Source organism: Aotus nancymaae, unplaced genomic scaffold (assembly GCF_030222135.1).
Source record: "Aotus nancymaae isolate 86718 unplaced genomic scaffold, 86718_ANA_hifiasm-v0.15.2.pri h1tg000014l, whole genome shotgun sequence".
NCBI classification, from domain to species: Eukaryota; Metazoa; Chordata; class Mammalia; order Primates; family Aotidae; genus Aotus; species Aotus nancymaae.
Genome location: NW_026988425.1, coordinates 119122698 through 119136254, shown reverse-complemented (window position 1 = coordinate 119136254; position 13557 = coordinate 119122698).

The following is a 13557-nucleotide window of genomic DNA, read 5'->3' as shown; positions in this document are numbered from 1 at the left end:
TTGATATAAAAGGTCTGGAACATGAGAACCAGGGAAGAGGATGGAATCTGACCTTCCTAATATGTACGAGCCTATGGGAGTGAGCATCATGGCTTCCCAGAAAGTCCTGAGGACTTATTATTAAAGAATACACCCTGCCGTGGCTAGTAAATGTTGCTACTCGTGCCTAAAAGAAGGCCAAATTCACTTGTATTGGCCCCAGTCTATGTCTGTACAACACAGGCTTCCTATGGGCACTCTGGAGAGACAGAGGCAGTGTTTTAGATTTTTTTCAATCGGCAAGATGAGATGTTACCTGCTGGAATATCACAGTTCTTTTTTAGCATTGTGGTTCTGTTCTGCCAAAATATCTATTCAAATATAAGTATTAAAATAATGATAATATCCAGCACTTTGGGAGGCTGAGGCAGGTGGATCTCTTGAGTACAGGAGTTCGAGACCAGCCTAGGCAACATGGTGAAAACTTGTATCTACAAAAAATACAAAAATTAGCCAGGCATGATGACACTTACCTGTGGTCTCATCTACTTAGGAGGCTGGGGTGGAAGGATCACTTGAGGCCAGGAGTTTAAGGTTACAACAAACTATGATTGTGCCACTGCACTCCAGCTTGGGCAACAGAGTGACATCCTGTCTCAAAAATCAATCAATCAATAAAATAGTGATGATTTTATTGGCAAACCAAGAAATCCACCCATAAGTAACCTCTAACAGTGAGTCCCATACATGTGGAAGAGGGGGAGAAAATGTAAACACGGTGCTCACTTGGAGGGCTAAGACCAGGCCCGCAGTACTTCTGAAGGTGAAAGCTGCATCTCTGGGCACTCTCCACCTTGCTCATTCCCTTTTGTGTTTGGAGCCATTTGGGTATTTAAAGTAACCCCTGTCCAAACCAAGCACTTAATCCATGAATTCAATCCTGTTTTTCATGCCCACTCCTCCTATCATAGTCTAAGTCACTATCACCTCTGCCCAGGACTGCTTAAGCCACCACATCAGACTCCATTACCATCCCTACCCTTCAATAATTTATTCTTAAAGCAGCTAGAGTTTTCTTTCAAACACATAAACCACATCCTGTCTGGGCAGGTTTTGTTTTCCAAAGATGGCCACTTTTCCCACATGCTCTTACAGGGTGATAAGGAGAGGCCACATCAATAGCAGGGTCTGTGTTCCCTCCCCTTGACACTGGGCATACTTTTGCAGTGACCTCCATGAGAAGAACACAGCAGACCTCCAGGACTGAGTTAGAAGAGGCAATACAAGCTACCATGGGGATCACTCTCTTTTATGATGCTTGTTTTGGAAAACCAGCCAATGTATTATGAGAAAGTCAGGCAGTCACATGGATGGGCTACATGGATCTCAGTCCTTCTGAGATCCCAGTTAAAAGTCAGCATCATCCAGTGGACATGTGAGTGAGGGAGGCTTCAGATGACTTCTGATCCTAACCTTTGAGCTGCCTCAGCTGCACCAGTGAAGCAGAGACAAGCTGACTATCAAGACAAGCCCACATTGCAGACCTGTGAGCAAAACAGATGTCACTGTATTAAGCCACTAACTTTAGGGTTGGGTTATGTGACGCAGTAGAAAACTGGGACATTATCACTTCCCTTGCTTAAAACTCCCCGATGGCTCTTCAATGCTGCGTGAGGAATCCATTGTCCTTACTTTGGTTTAAAAACTCAAAAATTGTGCCTAGATCTCTCTAGTCCTTGACTGTCTCTTCTGTCTCATCTTGTTCCCCTCAGCCTTCTTTCTTCTACCACAGCCACATGCTCCTTTCTCTCTGTTGAATCAACTGAGCTTGCTCCAGCCTTGGGCTTCTGTATTTGCTGTTTCTTCTGCCTGAATGCTCTTCCCTGGATTTTGGCATGACTGGCTTCTTCTCATCTGTCTCAGGTTTCAGTTCAAACATCACCTGCTTCACTGGTTGCCAGGACTAGCCTCTGAGTTTCCTTCAGTTTCATGGTCATACATATAATATTAGATAAGTTGGGGTAACATTTTTTTTTGTAAGCCATGTTCAGGTGCAGAGATGCAGGCATGAAATGATGTTGGATTTAAACAGAGTTGGAAACTTATCAGGTGACTATGATGAAAAGAAAGAGGTCCAGTGACAGTGTTTCACTTTGTTCGTTTTCCAGCTGTTTCTGATATCATTTTTGCCAGCTGTATTAATCAGTATTTGCTGGTTATGCTGCAGTAACAAAACTGCCCAGAAGCTCAGTGTCTTCTTACAACCCCGGCTTATTTCTCACTCCTACCACATCTTCCCCCAGTTGTCTGTAGTTCTACCTGAAGTCTTCATCTTGGGACCAGGCTGATGAGGTTGCCCTGTCTAGGACATACTGCTCATGGAAAAGAGGAAAAGGACAGTGGCCACATCATCCAGTGGCTCCTTGTGGACGTGGCACCTGTTATTCATTGGCCAGAGTGGGCCACAGGGTCAGGTTGGAAGTCCTCAGCATGGCAGTACACTGCTCCCACAGGGAGGGGCTGCAGAAGGGCGACTTTGCAGGGATGGGTTAGGCAGGGAATAATTTGAACAAATAATAAATTCTAGCACACCAGCTTAGCATGTTTTGCTTCAGTGCACATTGTTCTCGGCCCCTGTTAAAGGAACTGTGTGTCAGTAATCACGACTCCCCACTGAGTCTCCGTGAGTGCTTTGTACTAAGACAGTATGCTAATATTGAAAGAGCCAGTCTCAAAGGTGTGTTTATCAGGAGTTTTTTGTTTGTTTGTGTGTTTGACTATTCTTTGGCTCATTTGCAGTCAACGAAAGAGAGATAATCTTGGCATACAAATTCCTGTGCTCTCTCCAATCCATCGCTTTCAATTCTGTATTCCTCCAGATGTGTTTATGGAGTGTCCACTGTCACCATGGAAGCTATATTCCATGGGAGGGGCAGATGCTAAACAAACAAAAAATAGGTAAAATAGGTGCATCAGAGTGTGATAATATAGAAAGGAAGAGAAGAGGCTTGGATGAACATGTCAGTTAGTCCCAAAGCTGTCCATGAGAGCATGTTCTAGGAAAGAACACGCACAAAGTCCCTGGCTTGTGAGCATGCTTGGCATGTTCGAGAATTAGCAAAAACGCCACTGTGATTGGGGTGTGGTGAGCAAGAGAACAGAAGAAGGAGGCGAGGTCTCAGAGACGTCATGATGAGATCCTGTATAAACTTGTGGGACATGCCAAGGACTTTCACTTGTGCTGAGTGAGATAGAAAGCACTGCTTGGTTTCAAACAGAGAAATAACATGGTGTAGCTTTACTCTGGCTGCTGTGCTAAGGAAAAGCAATGGAAGAACAAAGAAGCATCAGGAAGGCAGATTAGGAGACACATTTCCAAGGAGGCGGAAACGAGGCAACAGAGACCTGCATGGAGGTGTTAGAGATTGGGGTAGCTATAAGTGGCCAGGTTTTAGGTCTTTTTTTGAGCATTATGATGGTAGCTATAGGTTTTTGGCAGATTTTTTTAAAAAAAAAATCAAGTGAAGGCACTCACTGGGCTAGGTTGGAGAGTGGAGGGGAGAGGAGGGGAGGGACAGTGGGGCGGATGGGAAGGATGGGGAAGGATAACGCCGGGAGAAGTGCCTGATGTAGGCAAAGCGGGGGGAGTGGGGGATGGAGACAGCAAACCACCATGGCATGTATGTACCTATGCAACAATCCTGCAGGATGCAGGATGTGCACATGTACCCCAGAGCCCAAAATACAATAAAAATAATATAAAAAATCAAGTTGACTAAGTTCCCCTACGTTTCTAGTTTACTGAAACGTTTTTTTTTTTTTTTTTTTTCATCAACAGCTTTTGGAGTTTGTTAAATGGCATTTCTGTGTCTATTGATATGATCATGTGATTCTTCTTATTTAGCCTATTGATGTAATGAATTCCATTAATTGATTTTTTTAAACTTTTTGATTAGGTTCATGGATACATGTTCAGCTTATATTGATAAACAGTGTCATGGGGTTTGTTTACAGATTATTTCATCATCCAAGTATTAACCCTCATACTCAATAGTTATTTTTTTCTGTTCCTCTCCCTCCTCTCACCCTCAACCCTCAAGTGGGCCCAAGTGTCTGTTGTTCCCCTCTTTGTGTCCATGTGTTCTCATCAATTAGCTCCAACCTGTGAGAACATGTGCTGTTTAGTGGCTTCCTGCTCCATCCATGTCCCTGCAAAGGACATGATCTTCTTCTTTCTTATGGCTGCATAGTATTCCATGGTGTATATGTAAACACATTTTCTTTATCCAGTCTACCATTGATAGACATGTAGGGTGATTTCATGTCTTTGTATTGTGAATAGTGCTGCACTGAACATATGTGTGCATGTGTCTTTATAAAAGAACAATTTATGTTCCTCTGGGTATACACCCAGTAATGGGATTGCTGGGCAAATGATATTTCTGTCTCTAGGACTTTAAAGAATTGCCACACTGCTGGTTAATTGGATGTCTGGGGGCGAGAAGAATGGTGCCCATGATGACTTCAAGTTTTTAGCCTGAACAACTGCAAAGATGGAGTCACCATATATAGCAATAAAAGAGACTGTGGGAGAAGCTGATTTGGGAAGGACAATCAGGACTGTCAAGAATTTTATTTCATACAAGTTTTTGAAATGCTTCCATGTCTACTCAGACATCCAAGTCAATATATGGTACAGGCAGCTGGGTATATAAGTACAATATAAAATATGGGCTGGAGATAGAAATTTAGTAGTCATCACAGCAGAAATGGGATTTAAAGTGAAATCATGAGAATGAAAACTGTCACTAAGAAATAGATACAGACAGAGGAAATAAATCTAAGAAGTGAGACCTGTAAATTTCTAACATTTAGAGATAGGGTAGAAGCAGCAAGGTAACTAGAGAGGATTGGCCTGTGAAGTTGGAAAACAGAGAGTGGCACCTGGAAAAGTAAGTAATAGGAATGTGCTTAGAGCAATCCACTGCCCAAAATGATCATGAATGGTGTAAAATGCATGTTGAGAATTGCTTGTTGGATTTGGAGAGAGGAGATAATTGGTATCCTTGAGAAGAACTATTTCAGTGGTGATGACAAGATGAAAACCCAAATGACAATGGATCCAGGAGAGGATTAGAGAAAAGGAGACAGTGCATTTATTCTATGGTGTTTTTCCTTTAAAAAGAGAATAGGAATGTATGCAATAGCTGAAGAGGAATGTGGAGCAAGTGAGGATATTTTTTTAAATATGAGAAAGGATGACATGTTTGTATGCTAATAAAAAAGAGTAAGGAAAGTTGATGATGCATGGTAGAGGATAAACAATAAGTAGATCACCGAGGGTGTACTTGGTCAGAGAAAGGAGAATAGGAAGTTGATCTATAGAAACAGGAAATGCAGTATCTATGCATGTAAGCAGATATATGTGGTGATGGGAATGTATAGAAGGTACTTGCTTACATTAGTTCATTCCAACACTGCTATAAAAACATACCTGAGACTGGGCTGGATAATTTATAAAGAAAATAAGTTAAATCAGCTCACAGTCCTGTGGCTTTACAGTCTTTTGCTTTGGGGGAGGCCTCAGGAAACTTACAGTCATGGCAGAAGGTAAAGGGGAAGCAGGCAAAGTCTTCACATGGCCAGCAGGAGAGAGAGAGAGGGAAGGGGGAAATGCTACACACTTCCAAAACAACCAGATCTCATGAGAACTTGCTCACTATCAAGAGACCAGCAAGGGGGAAATCTTCCCCCGTGATCCAATCACCTCCCACCACCTCCCCCTACAAAATCGGGGATTACCATTCAACAATGAGATCTGAGTGGGGATGCAGAGGCAAACTATATCACTTCTGATGGTTTCTACTACGTATAGTGAAATAGGAAGCAAAGTGATTGAGAGCGAAAATGGGACAAAAGATACTGAGGGGTTGAGGAGAAAGAAAAAGAAATAGCCAACCAGGAGAGGAGATAAGTAGACTGATTAGTGAAATGCTGTGAAATTTGTGACCACACTAAAAGTCCACTTCGGGTTAGTGGTCAAGTATTCAAAGTTTGAGCAGTCACATACATTTGCTGTGTTCAGCTGCAAACATGGAATAGGCATAATATTGAATTTGAACAAGGTTGAAGTTTGGTCAGGTGCTACAGGTCAAATATCATCCTCCCCCACATTCATATGTTTAGTAAAACCTAATGTGACTGTACTTAGATATAGGGATTTTAGGAGGTAGTGTTTAATGAGATAACAAGTTCAATTATCTCATTAAAGAGATTCTAATATATAAGATTGGTTCTAATCTTATAAGATTGGTGGTTTTATAAAAAGAAGAGAAGAGAGAGAGATGTCACTTTTTCTTTTCTTATGCATGCAAGAGGAAAGGCCATGTAAAATTATAGGGACAAGGAGAGCAGCATCTGCAAGCCACGAAGAGATCTCTCATCAGAAACCCACTTGGCCAGCACCTGATGTTGGACTTCCTAACCTCCAGAATTATGAGAAACATGTTTCTGTTGTTTAAGCCACCAGTATTTGGTATTTTGTTAAGGCAGCCTGAGCTAATGAAGAAAGGCATTGGGTAAGTATAGTAAAGGAAAAGAGGGCCAAGGAATTTGAGGGTATGCAAGAGAATAGTTATGACCATGGACCATGATTGGGTGAGAAGGGAAGTAATGACATGATGGACATGATTTGGAGTGGAGGGTTGTGTAACCGTTGAGTATTGTAAAAATCAGTGAATAATGGATCGAACTTGATTTCAGAGTCTAACACTCGAAGGGATAAAGTGGCAAGATAGGAGGTGATGGTCAGAAAGTGGGATGCTTTCTATTAAGATCGTAGAAGTGGTATAGTCATTGATAGTGGCAAAGTCATAACCCCATTGTAAATATCTTCAAAGAATAATGACAAGTACATGAGTAGAGTGACTTAAGTGACTAGAAAAAGGTTAGATAGTGAGTAGCTGAGTCTGAACACATGAACTTCAAAGCTGAGGGTAATTAGAGAGAAAGAAGTAGCAATGAAATGGAAATGAAGACAAAGGAGACTATTTATTCATATACATGTAGGTATTCTTGGTCCACAGAGAACCAAGTGTCTGTTGGAGCAAAATATGAAGAGCACACACAGAGGAAAGGCTAAACATAAAGGCTTTGCTAATGGCTTCTCTGAGTTTCAGAAGCACAGAGGACAGGGAAGGTGCTAGGGGAAGGCAATAGAGTCAGTTTGGGGCATGTGAAGAGATTGGTGGCATTTTAGTCCAGATAATAGGAAACCACCTGAGAGTTTCGATGCATGAATGCTGACGTACCATGGGAAAGGACATTATGGAATTCATTATGATCCACTGGTTCTGTCTTTGACTCTGTTCCTAAGCCTGTTTTTTGCCCTTCTCTGGATCTTGAGAGACTAGCCTCCTTTCAGGATGCACCATTTAGACTGTTTTGTTCTCTGGCTTCCAGTTGGTTTTGACCAATGGGAGGCTCTAGCAGGTGATCAGAAGGCAGGAGGAGAGAGTTCACCATTTCCTCTTGCTTCCTCCCTGAGGCTTGGTAATTCTCGCAATGGCTGAATTCCTCAAAGTTCAGCTCTGTGGGCAGCCCTACTTAACCTGCTCCAGCTCATGCTAGTCAAGGGTGGGAGATTCCTTCTCCCTGTGCTGGTCCCTTGGTAATTACCATCCCTTGTTGGTTCTTGCATCCCTGCTAATACCCAGCCCCTTCATTAACTTTCTCCAGCTGAGTGGCACTTTTTATTCATGCCTGGACTCTGGTGGTCTTACTTTCTGCTAATAGGGCTACCATGTGTGTGGGCGTGCCATGGACAATTCTGCTTTACATAATTTCTACCAATGCAATTAATAACTTTACCCTCTTTCCCTCTAAAAGTCTTTTAGTTTTGATGAATGATAAAGTCCCTTGGTTCTTTTATGGTCTTAAATACTTGTGAATTTGAATCTCTGGATACCTTCCCTCTGGCCAGGGTCTTCTTGGTTTCTTACAATCTTTCCTGTCAAGAGAGAGGCTGGGTGTCTGGAGAGGGGTTGCTGCATTAGCTCTGAAAGTGAGGAGGGAGTGGAAAAGCTCAACCTGGTCTTTATCTTTATTCTTCCAATACAATAAGCTACAAGCAAATGAAAAAAACAAAATCCATCATGTTTATGTTTCATGTTTTTTCATGCTTAATCATGTATAATAAAGAGACACTTCACTAGGGTCATGGCTCATTAGCTTCTTATCTTCTCTTATTTTAGATACAAGTGAAATCACCTATAAGAGTAGCACACACAAAATGAGAAATGTCAAGTGGCTTTGTGACCTTGGGCAAGTTAAACTAAGCTCCAATGGCCTTCATTTCCTCTTTTGTAAATAGAAGTATTGTACTTGCCTAATAGGAGGATTAGGATTAAATGAGTTAATATATAAAGACGTGATATTCTGTCTGACACACGTAGTAAGCACTATGCAACGTACTGCGCCACACACACACATACGCACATAGAGTGATGAGGAAAGCAGCATACAGCGGCATGGGGAATAGCTTTTTGTGTAGCAAAGAGGAGAAAGTGACTCTGCTCTGAACACAGAACTGTGGCTCTGATGTAATATTATGCTATAGATGACTGTAATTTGTTGAAACAAAGAGCTGTTTCCCATCTAGAGAGGGTGAGCATTTCCTAGGAGAAAGGAGAAGAGGAAAGCTGTGCTTGCTTTAATTTGAGTCTTTACAGAGCAATCTACTTTTGATCTTTCAGAGACCAGCCACTGGGAAACACAGAACAGCTTCCAGCAGCCTGTACACACTTTGGTTTTTGTCCATGCCAACAAAATAAATGATATCAGAGTTCATTTATATGATCTAACATATATTCTGGGGTGGTAGGGAGTACAGAGAGAAGGGTACATCATTCTATGTCCAACTAGAAGATAAATACCGTTAAATAATTTAAACAGGGGAATTGTAACATAAGTAATCATTGGAGTGTAGTGATAAAGATGGAAAGAAAACTGCTCAATGTAGTGGCTCATGCCTGTAATCCCAGCACTTTGGGAGGCTGAGGCTGGAGGATCGCTTGAGCCCAGGAGTTTGAGACCAGCCTGGGCAACATAGTGAGACCCCATCTCTACTAAAGTGGTGGGACACACCTGTAATTCCAGATACTGGGGAGACTGAGGAGGGAGGATTGCTCGAGCCCAGGAGTTCAAGCTTGCAGTGAGCTCCTGCAACCGCACTCCGGCTTGGGCAACAGTGAGATCCTGACTGGAAAAAAAAAAAAAAGAGAGAGAGAGAGAGAGAGAGCGGGGGTGGGGAGAGAGAGAGGGAGAAGAGAGAGACAAAGACAAGAAAGAGAAGAAAGAAAGGAATGAAGGAAGAAAGGAAGGGAAGGGAAGGGAGAAAGAATGAGTGGGAGGGAGGGAAGGGAAGGGAAAAGAAAGAAAGGGAAGTGATGGAGGAAAGAAAGAAGAAAGGGAGGGAGGGAGGGAAAGAGGAAAGAAGGGAAGGAGGGAAGAAGGGAAGGAGGGGAAGGAGGGAAGGAGGGAGGGAGGGAAGGAGGGAAGGAGGGAGGGAGGGAAGGAGGGGAAGGAGGGAAGGAGGGAGGGAGAAAGGGAAGAACTTTAAAGGTAACCTGGAACTGAGAGAGAATACCCCAAGAAGGACAAATTTGGAAGACGTTCCTATCTTATTGGAGTTGTGGTTGAAGCCAATGCATAGCGAGGAAGTTCAGTGACTCACTGGAGCCAGAGCTGGTCTACAGTGGCTGGGCATGCAGGAATGGTCCATTCCCGAGCCTGGGCAGGCAGGCAGAGGGAGTGGGAGGTTTGTATGAGGTGCAGGTCCTAGAATGCCCAGTGTCTGAAACAAGAGGAAAGGAAAAATACTCTAGAGCACAGGTGAGCTGCAGTTGACAGTGGTCATGCAGAGGGAATTAAATGACCTCTGGAGGTGCATGCAAGGCTGGAATACATAGTGCCCGAGTTGATAGCTCTGTGTGAAAAAAATCGCTGGGGTTAGCGGGCAGATGTGTATACAGAGGGAGTCAATCAGTCAAGGCACCATGGCAGACAGGAGTTGGAGAGGCCTCTCTTTGCAGGAATGTAGCGCAATTCCAGGTGGGGCTACAGGATCACTTGGAGGTCAACCCTGCAGGTACTAGGAGACAGTTTTTATTCTCCTATAATATTATCTATCTGATGAGATCTCCCGATTTATGACAACCATCCCTTCTATAGCATTGTAATCCCGGTGACTGAATATTCTCCTTGGCCATTGTCTGGTGCTATATTACAGATAAAATAACACCAGTTAAAAAAAATACTGCCCCAAATTAGTTTCTATTCCTGGCACACTTTGGGAGAGTTTCATGAGTTTTTGCTAGCTTTTGTTGCAACTATACAAAAGTTATTTTAAAATTAATGGATTGTGTTCCGAACAATAACCACGGATACGCGATATGTAATTGGCCTTGCTGATAGCTACTATTGTGGATATGTTCTTTCAATCTACCAGAAAGTAGGCTCTGCATTTTTATAATCACAATGTTAAGGACTTGGCAATGTATTCCAAGGTAGCATTTCTATGAATGACATCCATTTTCCATCTCATTACCAGGAAGGGTCATTAGGTAATCTTCTGATGGCACTGGGTAAATCTGTTTCTTGGAATTATTCTCCTGGGATAAACAGATAAAGCCGTCATTTTGTTCGCTGTGGTGTCTCTAACTCTCACAGTGACTGATGGGCCATAATGATATTCCATGGGGATGTAAAGAACCAGCAGTGGGGTTGGCTTTTGGTTGCCTTAGCAACCCTCTCCTAGGGACACCATGGCAGCCACATTTATTCGAAGTTAGAATTCTTGAGAAAAAAAAAAAAGAAGACAGTATTTCAACTGAGACTGTATATACCTAAATTAACTTTGCTCAAGAGAGATGCATTTTGCATTGCTATCATTTTTTAGTTGGTGTGCTGATTTCTCATTAGAATAGCAAATTCTACCCTCAAAAAAGTATTAGCAGGGAGGGGAGACTGCTAGGGTAGAAAATACTCGAAAGGCTTCGTAACTTGAATTCCAAAGAGAAAGTGGTTTTCTCTTAGCTCTGTTTTCCAATATAGCCTTGGGGGGAATTAATTTAGAATCTAAGCAAGCCCCTTTGAATACATGGTCTCCTTAGTACCCTGCAATTTGGTCCAAGTAGAAATCACTTAGTCTTTCTCATTGTTTCTACAGAAAAGCTGGTCTCTGTGTGAGATTTATTATCATTTCCTGAGCCAGGGTTTCTCAAGCTTGGCAGCGTTGATATTGTGGATTGGGTAATTCTTTCTTGTGGAGGACTGCCTTGTAGACTGTAGGATGTTTAGCAGCGTCCCTGGCTTCTACCTGCTAGATGCCAATCACGTCCCTTGTCTACTGGGACAACCAGAAGTCTCCAGGCATTGGGAGACAACGTGGTCCCAGTTGAGATCTGTTGTCTTAAAGAAAGGTGTCATGTACTCCCATGAGTAACTCACTGCCATTTTTCCTGTATCAGTCCTCATTTGCAGACTCCTAAAGTAGGTAACCCATGCTTCAAACACTTCAGAGTCCATGCCAAGAATGCCTGTTAAAGACAGCTGTATTATACTTACAAATGTAAGTACTCTTATATATAAGGATATAACATTGATGTTCTGGGTAGCAATGAGAAGAAATGATATGATCCATCTCTTGGCCTCAGTCATTTCTCACCTCTGTCATAACCATTCTCATCTCATCTCTGTCATATCCCTATTTCTTTGTTTGTTTGTTTTTTGAGGCAGTCTTGCTCTGTTATGCAGGCTGGAGTGCAGTGGTGCGATCTTGGCTCACTGCAACCTCTGCTTCCCCAGTTCAAGCAATTCTCAGTCTCCCAAGTAGCTGGGACTACAGGCATGCACCACCACATCAGGCTAATTTTTAGTAGAGATGGGGGTTCTCCGTGTTGGCCAGGCTGGTCTCAAACTCCTGGCCTCAAGCAATCCACCCACCTCGGCCTTCCAAAGAGCTGGGATTACAGGTGTAAACCACTGTTCTCAACCCCCACATTTTTTATAAGAGAATGCACATCAGAGAGATAGACCTTCCAGCCCCAAGACATGAAAATTAAAAAAAAAGAAAAGAAAAGAAATAGGAGAAGCCATGGGAGAATCTACTATGAATTTCTCCGTACGTAGTTTTGTAGAATATGTATTGATTCTCTTGTCCCTATAATTGACCACCAACACTACATTTCTAGGAAGAGGGCAGACCACAGGTAGATAAATCCTATACATGGAGACTTGGTGTTTTCTGATTTCAAAAAATGACAGTGTTTACTAGAACTTTTGTAATGAAGTAAAAATTGAGTAATACTGGAATCGAGCCAATGCTTCACAAATATGATGTGAACGAACACCAGTGTCAGTCATGAGATACCCAGTTGTTTGCTGGTTGTGTTGGAACTGGTTTTAATCTTAGGATGGAGTTTGTATCACAAGGGAGATGGCAAGACCATGGATTTGTACATCAGGCTGACTCGAATTTTGAACCCAACACCAATATTCACTGGCTGTGTGATTTCAGGCACCTTATCTAACCCTTCTGAGCTTCAGCAGCCTCATCTTTAAAGTAAGAGTAAGATACAATCATCACAAGGTCACTACTATGGGGATTACAACTTGGAGTCATTAGAGCGCACATAAATTTGTGAGCTAACTATTCAGCTTGAGAATGACCCACTTCCCTGTGGGATGGGAGTCCAGGCTGGTGAGACTTCTGACAGCCTCGGCTTTAGGCTAACACATCTAATGCAGTGTCCTAGGTCCTTATGCTTGTGGCTGATTACAATTTTCATGTTTACCTGAAAACCAAAAAATTACTGTCTAATTCAGAGGTTTCCAGATGACAACATCAGCCTGTCTGAGTCATATATGTCAATGAGGATTCCTGGTTTATACCCTAGAGATTCTGATTTAGTGGATCTACAGGAAGACTTGGGAATCTGGGCTTAGAAAGCTCCCTGGAGGTGGCAGTGGGTTCATTTCACAATCTAACGGGTTCCATGGGTGTGTACACTTTGTGAAAACTCATTAATTGGTGCATTTTTCTGTATACATGTGATACTATACATCAATAGAAGTTTAATTGAAAACAAAGTACCTCCCCAAGTGATTCCAAGACACACCCAGAGTTGAGAGCCACTGGTTTTCCATCTTTTCCAAACCAGATTTAGAAGTCAAAACAATGGCCGGGTACATTGCTCACATCTGTAATGCCAGCACTTTGAAAGGCTGAGACAGGCAAATCCCCATCTTTACGAATAATACCAAAATTAACAAGGTGTGGTTGTGCATCTATAGTCCCAACTATTTTGGGGGCTGAGGTGGGAGGATGACTTGAGCCGGGAGTCAAGGTTGCAGTGAACCGAGATGATGCCACTGCACTCCAGACTGGGCAATAAGCCAGACCTTGTCTCAATTTTTTAGAAAAGTCAAAAATTATATATATGTTGTATTTCTTCATCAATGAAGGAATTATGGGACAAACATGCTTGGCCAGCTGGAGTAGTCACTTCCCAAAGTTGC